The 23,551-nt window shown below is 40.3% G+C and overlaps 1 protein-coding gene and 4 non-coding genes across 5 annotated transcripts in view; 1 reads left to right on the forward strand and 4 right to left on the reverse strand.

The window, feature by feature from the left end:
* Positions 1-23,551, forward strand: part of LOC130215600 (zinc finger protein OZF-like) — a 110,730-nt gene that overhangs the window by 81,116 nt on the left and 6,063 nt on the right. The gene's annotated exons all lie outside the window — the stretch shown is intronic.
* trnap-ugg (transfer RNA proline (anticodon UGG)) lies at positions 18,582-18,653 on the reverse strand. Its single transcript has one exon. It is a non-coding gene; the product is annotated as a tRNA-Pro (tRNA).
* On the reverse strand, positions 18,963-19,034 carry trnaq-uug (transfer RNA glutamine (anticodon UUG)). The gene has a single exon. It is a non-coding gene; the product is annotated as a tRNA-Gln (tRNA).
* Positions 21,136-21,207, reverse strand: trnap-ugg (transfer RNA proline (anticodon UGG)). The gene has a single exon. It is a non-coding gene; the product is annotated as a tRNA-Pro (tRNA).
* Positions 22,993-23,064, reverse strand: trnaq-uug (transfer RNA glutamine (anticodon UUG)). The gene has a single exon. It is a non-coding gene; the product is annotated as a tRNA-Gln (tRNA).

Raw genomic sequence — 23,551 nt, forward strand, 5'->3', positions numbered from 1 at the left:
TTTAACTTCTGAAAATTACCGAGCTAATGAAATATTCTACACATCAAACATAGAAGTCTGAGCGTAATATGCCACAGGGATTTAAACTTATCACTTCACCTAATCCGCCTTAAAGAGGTATTTCCAGGACCACCAGACAAGCCATGCTCCATATCTTTAGCTCTCCATCCCTCCACCATCCCATGGAGGGATGAATGTCTACCAAATATAAAATAAATAAATAAACAATAAATAAAAATTTTAAACATTGTCGATTCCTGTAAATATTCCTCACCTCGCTAGAGAACTGCATTCTCACCCTGACACAAATTTTTCTGACTTTCTCATTTCACGTCTAACCCACGGATTCCACCCGGGCCTCTCAGCTCTCCCTTCCACTAATCTTTTTGTCCTCATCCTGACCTAACCTGAAACTGTCGATCATCTTATTTAAAAAAGATATTGACAACCACTTTATGATTTGACCATTCTCTGCCCCACCATTCAAGATTTCATGCATTTGTCCCATAAGCAGTGCAACTCGTAAATTCTCTGACAAATGTATTCTATTTAATAATTTCAGAATCCTCCATCTCATCCAACTTTTTTAGATGATATTCTAATCATCTCTCCCTCCACATCGCCTCCAGCCAAACACCTAGAGATCACCCAAAAGGTTTTCGCCAATCTAGGTATTCCTCCTGCAGAAAGCTGGACCCAGTACATTTACCGAATTTGTAGTCAACTCGAATTCGCACAAATTCCAAGCTTCCCTTTTTAAAGAAAAAGTTGACTGAATTTCTCTTTTCCTTATATTTCAAGAAAACAGACTTGAATAAAACGCATACTGTTATCCATTCTCGACCACCTAAATTTCACAATGCCAATTTACCTCAAACTTGCCTCCTTCAGCTTAATCAGCAGTTGGTCAGGATGCTTTCTATTGTGCAGCGGTAGAAGTTCACCAAGACAGCTGATGAAGCTGGTTCTTCTTAAGTTGCCTCAAGAAGAATAGGTGCTGGTGAGCCTTCATGACCAGGCTGGAGGTGTTGGTGGTCCAGGAAAGGTCCTTTGAGATGTTGGTCCCCAGGAACTTGAAGGATGAGACAGGCTCAATGGCCATCCCATTAATGTGGATGGGATCATGTGAGCCTGTTCATCTCTTCCTAAAGTCCACAATGAGCTCCTTGGTCTTGTTGGTGTTAAGGAGCAGATTATTGTTGGTGCACCAAGTGGCCAGATGCTGTATCTCTTCCCTGTAGGCAGTCTCATCATTATTGCTGATTAGACCAATCACTGTGGTGTCATCTGCAAATTTGATGATGGTGTTGGATCTGTTCACAGGCCTACAATCGATGGTAAAAAGGGAGTAGAGGAAGGGGCTCAGCACGCAGCCCTGTGGTACACCAGTGTTAAGTGTGACGGTGGTGGAGCAGATGTGGCCTGATCTACCATTCAGAGGTCTGTTAGTCAGAAAGTCCATAACCCAGTTGCAGAGAGACGTGTCAATATCCAGGTCTCTAAGTTTGATCAGTAACTTAGAGGGTATGACAGTGTTGAATGCTGAGCTGAAGTCAACAAACAGCATTTGTGCATAAGTGTTTTTTTTGTCCAGGTGGTGTGAGGACAGAGTGCAGTGCTATGGAGACGGCATCTTCTGTGCTCCTGTTGCCAAGGTAGGCAAACTGATGTGGGTCCAGTGTGGATGGCAGAGAGTCTTTTAGATGTGCCAGGACCAACCGCTCGAAGTACTTCATGATGATGGGTGTGAGTGCTACAGGGCGGTAGTCATTCAGGCATGTTGGGCTGGAGTGTTTGGGCACCGGCACAATAGAGGTGGTTTTAAAGCATGTTGGCACAGTTGCTAGGTTAGGCGACAGGTTGAAAATGTCTGTGAATACCCCAGCAAGCTGTTCTGCACATGCTTTGAGGACGCGCCCAGGGATACCATCTGGTCTAGCAGCCTTAGGCACATTGATCTGACTCAGTGCGGTGTAGACTTCTGAGGAGGTGAGTGTGATAGGTGAGTGGTCAGTTGAGGAAGTGTTCCTGGTGTAGGGTTCTGTATTGTCTCTTTCAAAGCGGGCATAAAAGTCATTTAGCTCGTTCAGGAAGGAGACATTTGTGGCTGTGGTTGTGGACTGGCTGGGTTTGTAGTTGTTGATGGCCTGGATGCCCTGCCACATGCACCAAGGATCAGAGTTGGAAAAGCGCTCCTCTAACTTTGGCTTGTAACAGTGCTTGGCCTTTTTGATGCCCCTCTTCAGATTAGCCCTGGAAGTGCTGTAGGCCTGTGCATCCCCTGATCTGAAGGCAGTGTTGTGTGCCTTCAGCAGGAGGTGCACCTCCTTGTTTATCCATGGCTTGTGATTTGGGTATGTGGTGATCTGTTTCTGGGTTGTAACACTGTCTATGGTGGGGTTGATATATTCCAGAACAGAGGAAATGTAACTATCAATGTCTGTGTGAGAGACACATGTGGCCTGGGAAGCAAACATACTTTAGTCTGTGTGTTCAAACCTGTCCTGGAGTGTGGAGTCCACCCCCAATGGCCACACTTTGATGGTCCTTACTGATGGCTTCACACGGTTGATGAGGGGTGAGTACTTGGGGGTCAGGAACAAAGAAAGGTGATCTGATTGACCCAAGTGGGGAAGGGGGTCACAGCGTATGCTTCAGCCATGTTTGTGTAAACTTGGTCTAAAGTTTTGTTTCCCCTTGTGTGGCAGAAAATGTTCTGATGGAATTTGGGGAGCACTGTCTTTAAGTTTGAGTGATTAAATCCCCAGCAACAATAAAAGCAGCCTCCGGGTGAGCAGTCTGTTGTTTGCTGATGGCTGCATGAAGTTCATTTATAGCAAGCTTGGCATCAGCATCGGGAGGAATATAGGCAGCAGTTATAATGGTGGAGGTGAAATCCTGTGGCAGATAATACGGTCTACATTTAACCATTAGAAATTCCAGGTTAACAGAGCAATGTCTCCCAACGACGACAGAGTTTGTGCACCAAGCTTTGTTAATATAAATGCATAATCCTCCGCCTCTGGTCTTACCGGAGTCATCCGCCGTTCTGTCTGCTCGGAATGTTTGATGCTCTGTTAGCGATATAGCGTTGTCTAGTATCACGCTGTTTAGCCATGTTTCTGTGAAAATCCTGACATTACTGTTCCATAATCTTTTGCTGTGGTTGATGCGCAGTCGAATCTCATCCATTTTGTTCACCAGTGACCGTACATTGGTGAGAAAGATGCTGGGTGAAGACAGCCGGTGTGGTTGTTAGCTTTAGCTTAGCTCTTAGCCCGCCCCGCTTCCCCTGTCTTGTTTACGTCTCTGCGCCGCCTTCGAGCACTTCCGCCCGGCCGGGTAGGGCTCTCAGGCCCGGGTGTCCTGGCGATCTCAGGGATGAGTCGAAGATTGCTAATAAAACTGTCCGGAATGCACAAACCAATATCCAAGATGTCCTGTCGGGTGTACGATGTAAAAGCACTGCTGTTTCTGCACGAAAATACCCGAAATGAGCAGAAAAAATACTGCAAAATTGCAGAAAACTGGAGAGACGCTGGGCCTCCGCCATCTGAACGCGCCGCCATCTAGGAGTTTCCTCCACCTCTCCTTCAGTGAAGGGGATCCGCTGAGCCTTAGGGTTGTTTCCATAGCTTCTTGAAAAGACCCTCGAGGACCAAATTCTCTCAGTGGAGTTTTTAATGGTTCATTTAATCCAAGATAGAAAAAATGGATGAGGAAAAGTTCTGGTAGGTCTGAATTATTGACAATGTTCAAAAAAGTATTAATATAGTCCTCGAGGGGTGTTAGCTCCTTGGTTGAGTTGACTGACCTGATCTGCTGAGACCCATGTGTGTGGCCGAGTCTTCTGTAACACGGGGAGTGACACAGACAACTGAAGTTTAGGAATCCACTTGCAGGTTTATTCGAAGTCAGGGAATCCAATGGTTAACCCACAGGTGCAACAGATGTATAAAGGCAGTCCAGAATCGTAGTCAAACACAGGCGAGAGGTCGGTAGACAGGCGGCAGACAAGGAGAAAGGGAAACCAGGCAAAGATCAAAACACGGAGGAACAAACACGTTGTAATGTCACTTTACAGAAAACAAGACCTGGCAATGGAAGTGAGAGTGTGTGCTGTTTAAATAGTGTCTGTAATCAGTCTAGAAGCTGCAACAGCTGTGGGAGTCTGTAGCAATGTTCGTTGTTGAGGGAAGAAGAAGACAGGGTCGGCGATTCAGGTAAGCAATAAAGTTTTTTTATTTTTCTTAAGTAAGTGCACAACACCCGTAGTGCGTGTGTGTGTGTGCTCTCTCTCCCTCTTCTCCCGGCTGGTCCTGTTCTCCTTAAGAAGGGTGTCTCTCCGGCCCAATCACCAGAATAAACAGGTGTTATTTATTATTTCTGATTGGCCTGCTGATTAGCCGCCGGGCTCCAAGCCTGCTCTCCCCCCTCATTGGGTGTTAGATCATGCTTACCTCTCCACAGAGTCTAATCAGTGGAAATGAGGAAGCATGTGTGTGTGTGTGTGAACGGAGTGCATGTATGAATATGTGGTCCATGAATGGCGGATTTGTAGTGGATAGGTTATTGTGTGGGAGATCCAGTGATCTAGGAAGTTACGATCGCTGGTGATCGTGACAATCATGTTGTGACTGACAAATTGGGAATCTCTCCAGAGATGTAAATGTACCTGTAAAAATTGTCTAACATGCCTTTCACATTCACATCTTGTTGTGAATGTGAAACCTAAATAAATAATGTGCCTGTTGGCTATTACACCTAAGCATCAAGTAAAAGTGAAGATATGAAAATTAAAATTAAAAGTGAAAACTCTCTGACTGTTAGACCATGGCTGCTCTCAAGGCAGATTGGTTTGGTAATATTCCCAATTAGTTTGTGACATGTCCATTTACTCTATATAGGGAACAGAACTCCATAAATAACTGAGATATACTGATTTGTCTGGTCAGCTGTCAAATGACTTTTATTTTTAAAGACACATAGGGTAAATGTGGAACGATGTAAACAAAGAAAGCCCAGCAAAAAAGGAGTTTATGTTTCACGACTAAAATAGAGTTTCCCTTTCAAGACAGCCAAAAAGGTATTGTATTGTCATGCAAGTTGTTACATTTAAATGTCACTATTATATATAAAATGAATACAGTGGTATCATATATTTAATTTTAGCGTGTAATTGGAACATTTCATTATATATGATGTTTATTTAAGCTGCTGTGAAAGACTGTCAGACAACTGTGGTAGGACCAAAGACAGGCGCTGTTTCCAAGCCAGAAAAGGTATGACTCCAAACACACTCGCCTTTTTTACTGTACTATAGAAAGTCAGGTCACTAATCTTTTCTGGCACAAGCAGTGAGATATATGGTCCTTTTTCCACGTGAAAAATTTAGGCTGCAAGAAAAGGATGGACTGCTACAGCAGAAGCACCAAAGACGGGCGCTGACCCCAAGCCAGAAAAGGTAAGACTCCAACACACTCGCCTTTTTACTGTACTATAGGAAGTCAGTCAATATAGATGATAAAGATGTTGTTGCATATTGAATTTCAGGTAATGTTTTAACATTGTCATTCTACCAAAGATTGTTTAATATGATAATTTCCTTACAGGTGTTAATGCTAATGTATAGTGTAACACTGGTAGATTGAAATAAACTTACTTGGGACATGACCCAAACTGACATTTTACATGTTTCCTGTTTCAGGCCACAACAAAGTTCTTTAACAGGCATTGTGACTGCGTGGTTTAGCTTTTGTCCACAGGCTATCATTAAAACAAATTCTCAAAAAAATGTTGTAGTGTGAGGAACACAATTTAATCAAAGACCTTGGTCAAATTCCTTTTTTTGTACTGTGCATTTAAAAAATGTATCTCAAACTATGAATCAATTCCTGGCTGTTTCATTCTTCATACATGAAAGACTTAAGTTAGATCATGGGTATTTTTTGTTTTGTTTTATTTTGTTTTGATTGTTTCGGTCTTAAAAACGCTTCCCAGACCCCGGGCAACAGGTCTGTAAGCTCAAACCTGCAGAAGCAGCTTATTTAATATAAACAGGATTATATTGTGGTAAATCTAATTACAAGTAAAGGTGGTACACAAAGTCTGTATATTTAGTTATTGGAGTATTGTAATGAATTGAGAAAGATTAATGTCAATAATAAAAAAAAAAACAATCATCCTCTTTAAAACAAATTTGAAACTTATACATTACACACTAAGAAATAAAAATACAAACAAACTATCATATGAGTGATAATTATTTAAAATGGTACACTTTGTATTTTCATTTAAAGATAAATACGTATACTTGAAGTACTAACACTTCAGCTTCTATGAACTTTATTTACAAACATGAATACTTTGAGAAGGTAATGCCCAAGCATTTTGCACTTCTATTTCTAGACACATAGACATGGTTAGTATTCTCACAGAGATTTTTGGTGAAGAAATAATTATACATATGTGTCTGGCACACATTTAATTGTTGACAGCTAATATGTGGGTGACTTGTTCCAGCACTGAGCATTTCGACTTTGTCTGAAATCTCAAAATATTTTTTATTCATTTAAATTCATTGAATTAGTCTGTTATGCCTTATGCCATTGGATGAAGAAAGATTTTGCATTTGGCAAATCCACTCTACAGGTAAAATGAACTAAATGTATGAATACAATACTCTTGACAAAAATGTGTAAGCCTTGAAAAGTTAATGTGTATCATTCAACAAACCAATATATCTACAGGTACTTTTGTGTACTTTAGCTTACATGGCTAATAACAGAGTACAGGTGCTGGTCACATAATTAGAATAGCTTCAAAAAGTTGATTTATTACACTAATTCAATTTAAGAAGTATAACTTGTATACATGTATAGATTCATTCCCCACAGACTGGTAGATGTCAAGTGTTTGTTTCTTTTAATTTTGATGATTTGTATGACAACTAATGAAAATCCCAAATTGAGTGCATTATAAAATTTGAATATTACATAAGACCATGTTTATCGCATGTTCCTTCTCACAATACACCATAGATTTTCCAGTCTTTACCTGAGGTGAAATGTTTCTGACACAGTCTGTTTAAGTGTGGCTTGACTCAAGGAATGTGATGTCTGTCCATAGTGGTTCTTGAAATACTGACTCCAGCAGCAGTATCCCACTTTTTTGAATGGGTTTTTTTACAATTATCCCCAGGATGCAGTTCAATCAATAAAATAAAATAGAATCAAATCAAATCAGGCCTTTATTTGTCACATACACTTTCGTATAGTAAAATAGAACCCCCCCTCCCCGACCATACACAAACATCACAATTTTCAGGGGAGAGACATGTCACAGGAGGTAGAGCATTAAGAAAGGAAAGTAAGATTCATTTCAGGAGAGAGAAGGCAAAATAAACTCCCTATCGCCTTGCTCTTGAATTAGGGCAGGGTGAGAACAGGGAGAAAAAAAAGCCCCAGCAGTCAAGCACATGAACATACAAGACATGACATCGCAACAGGGGATGGGAACAGGGGATGTGGATATCGTCGATGAGGGCGGGTAGCCATCTAGTCCTGCAGCCAGGGGGCGTAGGTCACAGACGCGCCTACCCACGCCACTTGGTGAAAGCACAGAGGCGTTGGATGAGGAGCTAGGTGGTGATTGTCTATCTGTAGTTGTGGTATGCTGTGTGTGTGTGTAAGCCTGTAGAGTCCAACAGGTGTCCTTGACAGGGAGCAAGGAATTTCAGAGAAAAGTACTTCAACTTTAGGGTCAATATCTGCCAATTTCACAGATATTAATGTCTGTCACTCGTCTCCAGATCTGGCCAAATGTTGTTGCAAAGCTACTAGTTTCACCCTGAAGTTTTCCAATTTGCAGTGTAGGATCATAGTCTGAGTATTAGCGAGCCTACCCATCAGCGTTTTAATCCAGCCGGCTAGCCTGGTGGGGTTTTTGACCAGCACTGACCGCTTTCATCCATCGTCGATACCCAGGGCCCAGCATAAGCCCATCAGCAGAAACCCTGTTATCAATGTTCCGAATAGCTAAATATCTTCAAATATCCTCCAGAGATAATTCTCCCACCCGTGCCATCACGTATCCAGCTGCAAACGTCCCCAGGACAAATGGGGTCTCCTGAGCCCAAACTACTCGTCGATAAGATGGTGTCAATCGCATTCAGAGACCAGTTGATCAAATCCATAATTCCTTATCCGTTTGGATAGCAGGGCACGAAGAGCCTCAGAGATAAAATAAGACCGCCTGCGCTAAGAGCCCAAGAAAGAATGAGGGATAACAGACCTTGTTATCCCTCTGGCTTGAACCCTTATTTTCTACAACATCTTTTCCATACCTTAGCTTCTATTAATGTGCCTGGACACAGAGCTCTGTGAACAGCCAGCCTCTTTTGCAATGACATTCTGTGTCTTGCCCTTCTTGTGCAAGTGTCGATGGTTGTCTTGTGGACAACTGTCAAATCAGCCATCTTTCCCATAATTGTGTAGCTAACCGAACGAAGCTGTGGTCACACTGGAAATTTTTCCCCATAGACTTCCATTCTTACCCACCCAAATGCAACAGACAGCAAACACAAGCTGGTGTGTCAAGTTTCAAAGATCGCTGCATTGGAAAGTTCAAGCTTGGTAAACTCTGAACTGCGAAATCGCATCACTTGACTGCGTGAGACCAATCGAGGATCAAAACATGACCTCTCTGTATTTAAAATACGGAGCAATTGCTCACTTTTTAAAGTGTCTAATCATCTTGTTCAATCACCCCCTTTTCGCAGCGCCATACGACAAAATTTTACACACACAAACTATAGTGTGACCGCAGCTCAAGACCTATAGACAGTTTAAAGGCCTTTTTTTTAGGTGTTTTGAGGTCATTAGTTGATTAGAGTGTGACACCAGGAGTTTTCAATACTGAACCTTTTCACAATATTCAAATTTTATAAGACACTCAATTTAGGGTTTTCAGTAGTTGTCATCAAAACCATCAGGATTAAAAGAAATAAACACTTGACATACCAGTCTGTGTGGGAATGAATCTACACATTATACATTATATGAAATAAACCTGTATTTGCTACAATAACGATCATGGTTTTGAGGATGGATAGGTCTGTCTTTTTCAACATACACAAGCACTTGCAGTGATGACAGATCAGTTAATCCAGATATTCTAAACTGATTTAAAAACTAGTTTTAAGAAGTAGCTTGTAATTAGCAAATTAGCTTCTGTTTGTTCTGTTCACAAGATTACATGATCCTTTATCTGCCAAATCATCTCAGATGTTTTAAATGATGTGTAAATAACAGACAGGACAAATACAGAACAAAACATAAAGAATAAAACATTAATAAATGCTTTATTTTTTACTTTCTCAGAGGCTCATATAGAAAAAAGACCAAAAAAAAAAGTTACATCAACCATGGTCCATGCTGGCAAGGACAAGACCCCACAAAAAAAGTACAATGTGCAAAGCTTCAGAGATCACCACAACTCCCAAAAAGCCAAGCAGATGCTGTACTCCATCAGCATTACTGGCTTACTTCTGGAGAAATTGATTTTGCATCTTACTTGCTTGCAAAAGAGTACCCAGACAACGATAGACTTCAGTCAACACTCTTATTCAGTGCCTTACACAATGGAAGGATTGTGGGTACTCCAAGCAACCCATTTGCACAAATTGTACATACTGGAGGCAATCACTGGCTGACTGTAAGCAACATATTTTGTGGGAAAAATCAGATTTGTGTTTATGACAGTCTTTCTACTGGTCTGGATAATAAAGACAAACAAAAGTTGTCTTGGTTACTTAGGCCAGTGGAAGAGACATTTACAATCATTTATCCTCCTATTCAACAGCAGTCCAACTTCAGCAATTGTGGATTATTTTCAATTGCATTTGCATGTGTATTGTGCTGCAACCTGAGGCCTGAAAACTGTAGGTTCCGTGAGAGCCGACTGAGGACAGAACTTGTAACATCATTCAGAGGAGGCAGAGTATGTTTTAAATATGACCCAAGAGAGAGCATTGGACTACTAAGACAAACAACTGTGGATGTCCACTGTGTATGCAGGACTGCACACTGTAGTGAACTGATGGTGGAATGCTCTTTGTGTGAGGGATGGTATCATCCCAACTGTGTGGAGATACCACAAAATGCCAATATTGGGGATGATGAGTGGTACTGCCCCAAATGTAGGGTGATAGGATAAACCCCACTTGATATGTTTGGTTCATTTTAAAGGGGATAGTAACTTAATATTTACTCACCTTCAAACGGTTACAAACATGTATGAGTTTCTTCACAAAAGAATATTTTAAAGAAAACTGAAAAAAACCTGTAACCACTGACTTTCATTTTAGAAAAAAATACTATGGAAGTCAATAATTACAGGCTTACAGGTTTCTTCAAAATATATTTTGTGTTTAAGAGAATTCATAAAGAAAAATCATACATGTTTGAAACAAGTACAAGGTGGATAAATTGTGACAAAAAGTTAATTTCTGGATAAATTATCCCATTAAGTTGTACATTGACATGTTTAAAACTCTTCAATACACTTGACTGGACACAAAGTTGTGAAACAACTACTTCAGTTTCCTTAAAATCATTAATAAATAACATATTATTGCTGTCCTAAAAGAAATGACCACTGTTATTTCTACTTATTTTAAAAGTGGTTTTATAGAACATTTCAACCAAAAACGATACTGCTGCAGTAAGAAGTTTTAATATGAAGTATGCACATAGTATAGTACAACTCATCTACAAGAACTGACCATAGTTTTTTTTACTTATTAGAAATGTGGTCATTATAACAGTTTATATTATGTTAATGCCCCATTTCTCCAAAACGCTGCAGTAAGAAGGTTTAATGTGAAGTACACATATAGTATGGGATGTCCTGTATAAGAACTGACCATTGTTTTTTCTACTTATTGGAAATGGGATCTTTATAACATTTTGAATTATGTTAATAACTTTTTTTTCCCAAAACGCTGCAGTAAAAAGTTTTCATGTGAAGTACACATATAGTATGGGATGTCCTGTGTAAGAACTCACCATTGTTTTTTTTCTACTTATTTGAAATGGGGTCTTTATAGCACTTTATATTATATTAATACCCCATTTTTCCAAAACGCTGCAGTAAGAAGGTTTCATGTGAAGTACACATATAGTATGGGATGTCCTGTATAAGAACTGATTATTGTTTTTTTCTACTTATTTGAAATGGGGTCTTTATAGCACTTTATATTATATTAATACCCTGTTTCTCCAAAATGCTGCAGTAAGAAGGTTTCATGTCAAGTACACATACACTCAAAAAAATGAAACCTTGAGTTTACTTAATTTTTTCTTGTCAACGGGTTCCACAAAATATATTTATGAAAGTTGAAAATAAATATTTCAAAGCTAATTGAATTAATGGCCTTATTTTAGGTTGAAACAATTCGTTTGAATCAAGCCAAATATTATCAATTGATTTTCCTGAACATGAGACATTTGAGTTGAACTAACTTAAATTAGTTATGTTATATGGACTAACTAAAGTTGCATATTATATTTTTGTCTATTGAAAGTAAACAAATTAGTTTACAACAAATCATTTTATTTAAGCTTAATCAATCAAAACAAAATTATTTCACTTAATTTTATTTTACTAGTTAGGTTTAATTAACTTTAGTTTGTCAACAGGTTCCACACAAATTATTCAAGTAAACTCAGCTAACATTTGTTAGTTTTTTTATTCACCAACACAAAATTCCATTAACATTACTGACACACGTAACAGTTGAACACGATCTAAGATGCAGTAAAGAAATCACATCAGTTGAGAATATATGATCCAACAATAAAAAGGTTGTCACAGAATTAGAAAATGTGAAAGACTTACATTTTCCAATTACATGGCATTACTTTGTTTAAACCTGAGTGGTCAATTTAAACCATCACAATATAAAATAAAAGTAGTACAACATATTACAATAGTAACAGTGTGTGAAAAAAGCACACTGTAAAAGTTGGTTATCTTGATTATCTTATCTTTTTTAAAAAATTCAAATACTCTGGACACTTTAAGAAACATGTCAGTCTGAACAGTGGTGTGTCAAGTGTATTTGCAGTAAAACTGTTTTAAATGCAAACAAGACCATGTTAAATTCCACAAAATCATAATAGCTCAGTGTTGGTTTACTCACAAATTTAGTTTTTGAACACATGTACCTTGGTTGAACATTTCGTAGAATCCAGCTGGAGGAAGATTTTCAACTAGGTGTTAGAAAAATATGAATCCTTAACATAGCCTAACACGCCAACAGGATTTTATTTTGTTTTACCTGAGTGGTCAAATCTTTGAAAAATTAACCAGTTACTGATAAAGTTTTCAAAAAAAGTAAATAAATAAAAATAATAATAAAATAAATAATAATAATAATAAATAAAGGAAATAACTCTGGACACTTTACATGACAGAGAAACATGTCACCCAGAACAGTGGTATGTGTCACAATCAAACAAAAACAAAGACATAAAAGTGTCAAGTGCTTTTTCAAATGAAACGATTTTAAGTCCAAAGTGCCTTCATATTTAACAAACTCTGCTTTGTTGGTTCTGGTGTTGTCATGATACTGCAATTCAGTACCAAGCTGTAGTGGAATTTAAAAAAGTTTATTTCCTGCTAACATTAGAGTGCTGTAGTGCACGTTCTTACATGCCACTGATTTATCATTGTGTACACTTGCTCAACAGAAATGACTGTGATTGGCTGTGAAGGTCATCAGTTCACCAAACTCACTTCACCAAACTGTATTTACTGTGTGTAACCACAGATACAGAGACACTGGGGCATTTTAAAGCCGTGGAGATCAGTTGTTGGGTCTACAAGCTGACATACGAGTGATCCGCTAATGGATTGACTGATCCAAGTATCTTTGAAATGCAATGTGAAATGAAACGTGTCCCTGTATCTATGTTTGCACTCTGTAAGAAGAGTGGTGAACTGATGACCTTACCGGCCAGTTTGTTTTTGAGCATCTGTACCTTAGTTGAGTCTCGTAGCATCCAGCTGGAGGAAGATTTTTTGAAGCACCTCAAAGAATTTTTTTCAGTTCCTGAGGATAACTGAGGTTCAATGCATATATTACACCCATTAAGAGTGCGCATGCAGAAGCAATGTCTCCCAACTCGTGAAGCACTTCAACGCCCTCAATCACTATTCCAACGTCCACTGGAGGGGTGGTGGCATCTCCTCCCTCAGCATTAATGCTGTAAATGCCAAAGACAACTTGTTAAAGATCCTTCTCAGCAACACCACCATCTGAATCCTGTCCACACACACACAAAAACCAACAATGAAATTAACAGTCAATTACATGATTCCAAATAGCTTATTTTCATTGCAGTTTTCCCCATAAATGTATTAAATGGAACTTGATTTTGGCCCAAACTGATTTCTCACAATTTGTTCACTCACTGGGCGCTGAAGTATACCTGTATTAAGTCTGGTGATGTCTATGCGTTCCAGACTTCAGGCTGTAATTGACTGCAAAGGATTCGCAATCAAGTATTTAAAAGTAAAAGTTTGATTTATGATTTTTATTCTGTCCAATTACTTTTGGTCCCTTAACAAGTGGGAGGCACATATGCAAACTGTTGTAATTCCTACAGCGTTCACTTGATTCATGTAAATGTAAACTGTAAGCTGACAGTATGTAGTTAAAGCACATCTTGTTAGTTTAATTTTTAATCCATTGTGTTGGTGTATAGAGCCAAAAATTGTAGAATTGTGTCGATGTCCAAATATTTATGAACCTGACTATATAACGGCAGTGAATGATGATAGAATACCAGAATACTTCGCTCTGTCTGACTGGTAAGTAAAAATTCACAAAATTCACAATTTAGCCATACAGACTCCTATTCGTCCCACATAAATATCAGTAATGCTTATCTGGCTAACCCCATAGAGACTGTGTCTGTTCCTCGTATTACTAGATCAAGAAATAAACGTACTGTGTGCTCCAGAAATAATCTATTAAGAATTAAACCAGAAAAACCACTAAAAAGTGAAAACACAAATTTCATAAAGCTTGGTCTCCTAAACATCACTAGCACCTAAAGCACTTATCATAAATGAAATAATAACAGATAACAATCTTAATGCACTCTGTCTCACTGAAACCTGGCTGAAACAAAATGACTATATTAGTTTAAATGAAGCAACTCCTCCAGGATTCTTATATAAACATGAGGCTCGTCAAACTGGCTGTGGTGGTGGAGTTGCGTCAATCTTTAGTGATATTCTTAATGTTAATCAGAAAAACGGACTTATGTTTAGCTCCTTTGAAGTATTAGCGCTTAATGTTATGCTTCCGGGCACTATGCAAACACCAAATAAAATAAAAATGTTATGTCTCGCTCTAATCATCATATATAGACCCCCAGGACCCTATTTTCTAAAAGAGTTTTCTGATTTTATCTCTGACTTACTAGTTAAAACTGATAAAATACTAATTGTAGGAGACTTTAACATCCACATAGATGACGCGAACGACACATTAGGGCTCGTGTTTATGGATCTACTACATTCACTAGGGATAAAGCAAAACGTTATTGGTCCAACCCATTGCTTAAAGCGTACATTAGATCTAATTCTGTCTTACGGAATTGAGGTCATTGATGTAGAGATTATACCACAAAGTGATGATATTACAGACCACTACCTCTTACTATATAAGCTGTGTTTACCTGAAATTAGCAGATCCGCTCCGATATATCGCCCTAGTAGAACTATTGTTCCATCCACCAAAGATGAATTTATAAATAACTTACCTGATCTTTCTTTATTTCGAAATGCACCCGCAAACGCAAATGACGTAGTTGATGTAGTAACCAGCAGCATGGATGCCATCTTTACTAGCACTCTATATACTGTGGCACCCATCAAACTAAAAAAGGCTAGAGAGAATAAAACTACACACATGGTATAAGTCATACCCCCGCTCTCAAAACAGCAACCCGTGCCCTGGAACGTAAATGGAAAAAAACTAATTTAGAAGTTTTTAGAATTGCGTACAAAGACAGTATGTCCAGCTATAGGAGGGCTCTAAAATCTGCCAGGGCTGAGCACCTCCGCAAACTGATAGAAAATAATCATAACAATCCTAGATTCTTATTTAACACCATCGCTAAATTAACAAATAATCGGTCATCTTTGGAACAAATGTCACCACCACAAATTAGTAGTGATGACTTCATGAATTTTTTCAGTGATAAAATAGAAGGCTTTAGACAGAAAATAGGAGATATTAAACTTTCTGCACCGCCTTATACTTCAGATCCAGTAAACACGCCACTGAATCTAAATAACCTACAGTGCTTTAAAATCATAGAACAGGAAGAGCTAGACAAATTATAAATAGCTTTAAATCAGCTATGTGTATATTGGACCCAATTCCAACAAGTTACTGAAAGAATTGCTACCTGTTATAGGAGAACCTCTTCTTAACATTATCAACTCTTCTTTATCTTTAGGCCATGTTCCAAATCCTTACAAGCTAGCTGTTATTAAACCTATTATTAAGAAACTACAACTGGACCCCAGCAACTTAACTAATTATAGGCCTATTTCAAACCTTCCATTTACATCTAAAATACTAGAAAAAGTTGTTTCTGCTCAATTATGCTCCTTTCTGCAGACGAACAATGTTTTTGAAGTGTTTCAGTCAGGTTTCAGAGCTCATCACAGTACAGAAACTGCATTAGTGAAAATAACCAACGATTTACTCTTAGCTGCTGACCAAGGGTGCATCTCGCTATTAGTTCTACTCGATCTTAGTGCGGCATTTGACACCATTGACCATGGTATCCTTATTAATCGCTTAAAGTCTACAGGTGTCCAGGGACAGGCCCTACAATGGTTTAAGTCATACTTATCTGACCGTTACCAGTTTGTGAATATTAATGGACAGCCTTCACAAATCAGCCCAGTAAAATATGGGGTGCCTCAAGGATCAGTTTTAGGCCCTTTGCTGTTTACAATATACATGCGACTCCTGGGAGACATTATTAGAAGACATGGGATCAGCTTTTCTGCTATGCAGATGATACACAATTATATATTTCAACTAAACCTGACGAGACGTCTAAACTGTCCAAGCTAACTGAGTGTATAAAAGATGTTAAAGACTGGATGACAAACAATTATCTTCTCTTAAACTCAGACAAAAAGAATTATTACTTACTGGGCCTAAATCCTGTACACAGCAGATCGCACAACTCGACCTACAATTAGAGGGATACAAAGTTAGTGTTAGCTCTACTATAAAAGATCTGGGTGTCATATTAGACAGCAATTTAACTTTTAAAAATCATATATCCCATGTCACAAAAACTGCTTTCTTTTATCTAAGAAATATCAGTAAGATACGAAGTATGCTATCCATCTCAGATGCAGAAAAGCTATTCATGGTTTTATGACTTCTAGGCTGGATTACTGTAATGCTCTGTTTACTGGCTGCCCAGCATCCTCTATTAATAAACTTCAGCCAGTACAAAATGCAGCTGCCAGAGTTCTTACCAGGTCTAGAAAATATGATCACATCACACCAATTTTGTCCTCCTTACACTGGCTGCCTTTTAAGTTTCGTATTGAATTTAAAATATTGCTTCTTACATATAAAGCTTTAAATAATCTAGCTCCTGTTTATCTAACCAACCTTCTGTCTCGCTACAATCCAACTCGCTCTTTAAGGTCTCAAAACTTAGGGCTTCTGGTAGTACATAGAATAGCAAAGTCGAGTAAAGGAGGTCGAGCCTTCTCATTTATAGCTCCTAAACTCTGGAATAGCCTTCCTGATAACGTCCGAGGCTCAGACACACTCTCCCAATTCAAAACTAGATTAAAGACCTATCTGTTCAGTAAAGCATACACTTAGTGCACCACTTAGGGGGCTTCCAACAGGTTATGCATCTTGTTGATATACACTGTGAACATCAGCTACGCTAATTATTTTCTTTATTCTCCATTTCCACCTGGGGATACTCTTCCCGAGGCCCTCAGACTATGCAGAGTCACTGATTCGATTCAAGACCAACGACGAGATGATCCCAAGGTTTCCATATCCTGGACCAGGCCGAATCCTGAGCAGCTACTGTGATGGTCATGGAAGAGTGGAGAACATGAGACTGATTCCTGTGACGCTCCAGAGACAGACGAGTCTTCGCTGAGGCCAGCTTCCAGTCTCCGCCACTGAGACTGCAGCTCTGCACAAGACGTTTGGCCAGCGGAAAAATTAAAATGATCGTGCCCAACTGAGGCTGGTTTCTCTCAAGGTTTTTTTTTTCTTCACTTCCGCCATTTAGTGAAGTTTTTTTTCCCTCTCAGCTGTCGCCACTGGCTTGCATGGTTCGGGATCTGTAGAGCTGCGCATCGTTGGATTTGCCCTTCAATATTTGGACTCTCAGTAGTGATTATTAAACCCCAATGAACTGAGCTAAACTGAACTAAACTTAAACACTACAAACTGAACTACACTGTTCCTATTCACTGTGACCTTTTATGTGAAGCTGCTTTGACACAATCTACATTGTATAAGCGCTATACAAATAAAGGTGAATTGAATTGAATTGAAAGTTACTGTTGGGGCTGAACAAAGAATGTAATAATAAAAACTCATAAATTTACATTTTATGTAAAAAAACAAAACACATTGTTGTGTTTAATGTTTTGTCTAAAGTGTAATCTGGATAAATAAGTGAATTGTATGAATTTTGAACAGTGTAATAAAAGAAAAAAAAAAATGGCAATGCCTGATCCCATCTGAACTCGGAAGCAAAGCAGGGTTGGACCTGGTTAGTACTTGGATGGGAGACCGCCTGGGAATACCAGGTGCTGTAAGCTTTTTGAATTCCTTCAAGGAGGAGGACCGTGGTAGCATCAAATTGCTGTCTCAGCGTATAGTATCGGAACTACTCACTGATTGGTGTGATTGAAAACGGTCTCATTCAGTTCACTGCTTTGAAGCAAGGAAAGAAGGAAGAGGTTTCACCGATATTTGGACTCGGAACACTGGATTCAAAGTCCAGAGTGCTAACCATTACACCATGGAAACAAGACCCTTCTTATAGGCTATCTAATGCTCGGAAACTGGTGTGGAAACAGGCCTCTGTGAAAGCCAAGCTGTCCCTCAAAGCCAAAACAACTGCAAGGGCTCGTCCAGTAAATGAAACTGGGACCTCTCACACCCGAAGCAAGAATCATACCCCTAGACCAACGAGCCAATAAAAAGCAGCAAGTTTACATGGCCACACTATCTGCTGACAAACCGGCATTCTCTGAAACGGCCTCTCTCTAAAACCTCAACGCCCTCATAAAACATGAGACAACTGTACGGGCTCACCTGGAATTTGAACCTGGGAGCTCTCATGGCATGAGCGAGAATCATTCTCCTAGAACAGCAGGCCACTGTGCAGGGAAGGTTTTATGTGGTGATACTATCTGCTGACAAACTGGAATTCTTCGAAAGAAGATTTTATGAAAGCCATAATGCCCCCCTGTAAAACACAAGACAGCTGCAAGGGCTCATCCGGGATTTGAACCCGGGACCTCTCGCACCCAAAGCAAGAATCATACCCCTAGACCAACGAGCCACTAACAATGAAGCTTTCACATGGCATCAGAAGCAGTGCATGGTTGGAAATCTTTATGTAACAATTGAGTCACAAAATACCTTCAAAATCTCATGCGTTGAAGCAGGGCTTGTGCGTGAATTCTCCCACCCAAAACCAGACTCGCAGCCCCAGACCGACAAGTTGAGTCACTCGTTTACTTATAAATTTTTGTTGTCCAGCTGTTTCAGTGAGTAAATTGATCTAATCAGTTTCACAGATTTATGCTGCATGGCAAAACCACACATTGTTACATAGTGATTGCGAAGGAGGACCATGGGAGCATCAAGTAGGTTCCACCGAGATTTGAACTCGGATCACTGGATTCAAAGTCCAGAGTGCTAACCATTACACCATGGAACCAAGAGACTTCTTACAGGCTATCTAATGCTCAGAAACTGGTTATGAAACAGGCCTCTGTGAAAGCCAAGCTGTCCCTCAAAACAAAATCAACCGCAAGGGCTCGTCCAGGATTTTACACCCTAAGCGAGAATCATACACCTAGACCAACTAGCCACTAAAACATGAAGTTTTCACATGGCATCAGAAGCAGTGCATGGTTGGAAATCTTTATGTAACAATTGAGTCAGTACATACCTTCAAAATCTCATGCGTTAAGCAGGGCTTGTGCGTGAATTCTCCCACCCAAAACTAGACTCGCAGCCCAGACCAACAAGTTGAGTCACTCGTTTACTTATAAATTTTTGTGTCCAGCTGTTTCAGTGAGTAAATTGATCTCATCAGTTCACAGATTTATGCTGCATGGCAAAACCACACATAACGTTACATAAGTGATTGCTGAAAGAGGATCGTGATAGCATCAAACAGCTATCTCAGCGTATAGTATCAGAACTACTCACTGATTGGTGTGATTGAAAATGGTCTCATTCAGTTCACTGATTTGAAGCAAGGAGAGAAGGAAGAGGTTCCACCGATATTTGGACTCGGATCACTGGATTCAAAGTCCAGAGGGCTAAGCATTACACCATGGAAACAAGACCCTTCTTATAGGCTATCTAATGCCGGAAACTGGCAATGAAATAGGCCTCTGTGAAAGCCAAGCTGTCCCTCAAAGCAAAAAACAACTGCAAGGGCTCGTCCAGTAAATGAAACTGGGACCTCTCACACCCGAAGCAAGAATCATACCCCTAGACCAACGAGCCAATAAAAAGCAGCAAGTTTACATGGCAACACTATCTGCTGACTAACCGGCATTCTCTGAAAACGGCCTCTGTCTAAAACCTCAACGCCCTCATAAAACATGAGACAACTGTACGGGCTCACCCGGAATTTATACCTGGGAGCTCTCGTGGTACAAGCGAGAATCATTCTCCTAGAACAGCAAGCCACTGTGCAGGGAAGGTTTTATGTGATACTATTGCTGACAAACTGGAATTCTTCGAAAGAAGATTTTGAAAGCCATAATGCCCCCCTGTAAAACACAAGACAGCTGCAAGGGCTCGTCCTGGATTTGAACCCGGGACCTCTCGCACCCAAAGCGAAATCATACCCCTAGACCAACTAAGACTGAAGCTTTCACATGGCATCAGAAGCAGTGCATGGTTGGAAATCTTTATGTAACAATTGAGTCACAACATACCTTCAAAATCTCATGCGTTGACGCAGGGCTTGTGCGTGAATTCTCCCACCCAAAACCAGACTCGCAGCCCCAGACCACAAGTTGAGTCACTCGTTTACTTATAAATTTTTGTTGTCCAGCTGTTTCAGTGAGTAAATTGATCTCATCAGTTTCACAGATTTATGCTGCATGGCAAAACCACACATAACGTTACATAGTGATTGCTGAAGGAGGATCGTGATAGCATCAAACAGCTATCTCAGCGTATAGTATCAGAACTACTCACTGATTGGTGTGATTGAAAATGGTCTCATTCAGTTCACTGATTTAAAGCAAGGAGAGAAGGAAGAGGTTCCAGATATTTGACTCGGATCACTGGATTCAAAGTCCAGAGGCTAACCATTACACCATGGAAACAAAACCCTTCTTATAGGCTATCTAATGCTCGGAAACTGGCGTGAAATAGGCCTCTGTGAAAGCCAAGCTGTCCCTCAAAGCAAAAAACAACTGCAAGGGCTCGTCCAGTAAATGAAACTGGGACCTCTCACACCCGAAGCAAGAATCATAACCCCTAGACCAACGAGCCAATAAAAAGCAGCAAGTTTACATGGCAACACTATCTGCTGTCAAACCGGCATTCTCTGAAAACGGCCTCTGTCTAAAACCTCAACGCCCTCATCAAAACATGAGACAACTGTACGGCTCACCCGGAATTTGAACCTGGGAGCTCTCGTGGCACAAGCGAGAATCATTCTCCTAGAACAGCAAGCCACTGTGCAGGGAAGGTTTTATGTGGTGATACTATCTGCTGACAAACTGGAATTCTTCGAAAGAAGATTTTATGAAAGCCATAATGCCCCCCTGTAAAACACAAGACAGCTGCAAGGGCTCGTCCGGGATTTGAACCCGGGACCTCTCGCACCCAAAGCGAGAATCATACCCCTAGACCAACGAGCCACTAACAGGACCGTGGAGCATCAAATAGCTATCTCAGCGTACAGTATCGGAACTACTCACTGATTGGTTGTGATTGAAAATGGTCTCATCATTTCACTGATTTAAAGCAAGAAGCAAGGCAGAGGTTCCACCAAGATTTGAACTCGGATCACTGGATTCAAGTCCAGAGTGCTAACCATTTACACCATGGAACCAAGACAATTCTTACAGGCTATCTAATGCTAGAAACTGGTTAATGAAACAGGCCTCTGTGAAATCCAAGCTGTCCCTCAAAACAAAAATCAACCGCAAGGGCTCGTCCAGGATTTTAACCCAGGACCTCTCACACACCAAGCGAGAATCATACACCTAGACCAACTAGCCACTAAAACATGAAGTTTTTTCACATGGCATCAGAAGCAGTGCATGGTTGGAAATTCTTTATGTAACAATTGATTCAGTACATACCCTTCAAAATCTCATGCGTTGAAGCAGGGCTTGTGCGTGAATTCTCCCACCCAAAAACTAGACTCGCAGCCCCAGACCAACAAGTTGAGTCACTCGTTTACTTAATAAATTTTGTTGTCCAGCTGTTTCAGTGAGTGAATGATCTCATCAGTTTCACAGATTTATGCTGCATGGCAAAACCACACATAACGTTACATAAGTGATTGCTGAAGGAGGATCGTGATAGCATCAAACAGCTATCTCAGCGTTATGTATCAGAACTACTCACCTGATTGGTGTGTGGAAAATGGTCTCATTCAGTTCACTGATTGAAGCAAGGAAAGAAGGAAGAGGTTCCTGATTGGGACTCGGATCACTGGATTCAAAGTCCGAGGGCTAAGCATTACACCATGGAAACAAGACCTCTTATAGGCTATCTAATGCTCGGAAATGGCAATGAAATAGGCCTCTGTGAAAGCCAAGCTGTCCCTCAAAGCAAAAAACAACTGCAAGGGCTCATCCAGTAAATGAAACTGGGACCTCTCACACCCAAAGCAAGAATCATACCCTTAGACCAACGAGCCAATAAAAAGCAGCAAGTTTAATGGCAACACTATCTGCTGACTAACCGGCATTCTCTGAAAACGGCCTCTGTCTAAAACCTCAACGCCCTCATAAAACATGAGACAACTGTACGGGCTCACCCGGAATTTATACCTGGGAGCTCTCGTGGTACAAGCGAGAATCATCTCCTAGAACAGCAAGCCACTGTGCAGGGAAGGTTTTATGTGGTGATACTATCTGCTGACAAACTGGAATTCTTCGAAAGAAGATTTTATGAAAGCCATAAATGCCCCCCTGTAAAACCAAGACAGCTGCAAGGGCTCGTCCGGGATTTGAACCCGGGACCTCTCGCACCCAAAGCGAGAATCATACCCCTAGGACCAACTAAGACTTGAAGCTTTCACATGGCATCAGAAGCAGTGCATGGTGGTGGAAATCTTTATGTAACAATTGAGTCACAACAAACCTTCAAAATCTCATGCGTTGACGCAGGGCTTGTGCGTGAATTCTCCCACCCAAAACTAGACTCGCAGCCCCAGACCGACAAGTTGAGTCACTCGTTTACTTATAAATTTTTGTTGTCCAGCTGTTTCAGTGAGTAAATTGATCTCATCAGTTTCACAGATTTATGCTGCATGGCAAAACCACACATAACGTTACATAAGTGATTGCTGAAGGAGGACCGTGGGAGCATCAAATAGCTATCTCAGCGTATAGTATCGGAACTACTCACTGATTGGTGTGATTGAAAATTGTCTCATTCATTCACTGATTTAAAGCAAGAAGCAAAGGCAGAGGTTCCACCGAGATTTGAACTCGGATCACTGGATTCAAAGTCCAGGGTGCTAACCATTACACCATGGAACCAAGACACTTCACAGGCTATCTATGCTCGAAGCTGGCGTTGAAACAGGCCTCTGTGAAAGCCAAGCTGTCCCTCAAAGCAAAAAACAACTGCAAGGGCTCGTCCAGTAAATGAAATGGGACCTCTCACACCCGAAGCAAGAATCAAACCCCTAGACCAACGAGCCAATAAAAAGCCAGCAAGTTTACATGGCAACACTATCTGCTACAAACCGGCATTCTCTGAAAACGGCCCTCTGTCTAAAACCTCAACGTCCTCATAAAACATGAGATAACTGTACGGCTCACCCGGAATTTGACCTGGGAGCTCTCGTATCACGAACGAGAATCATTCTCCTAGAACAGCAAGCCACTGTGCAGCAGGGAAGGTTTTATGTGGTGATACTATCTGCTGACAAACTGGAATTCTTCGAAAGAAGATTTTATGAAAGCCATAATGCCCCCTGTAAAACACAAGACAGCTGCAAGGGCTCGTCCGGGATTCGAACCC

Source organism: Danio aesculapii, chromosome 22, assembly GCF_903798145.1.
Source record: "Danio aesculapii chromosome 22, fDanAes4.1, whole genome shotgun sequence".
NCBI classification, from domain to species: Eukaryota; Metazoa; Chordata; class Actinopteri; order Cypriniformes; family Danionidae; genus Danio; species Danio aesculapii.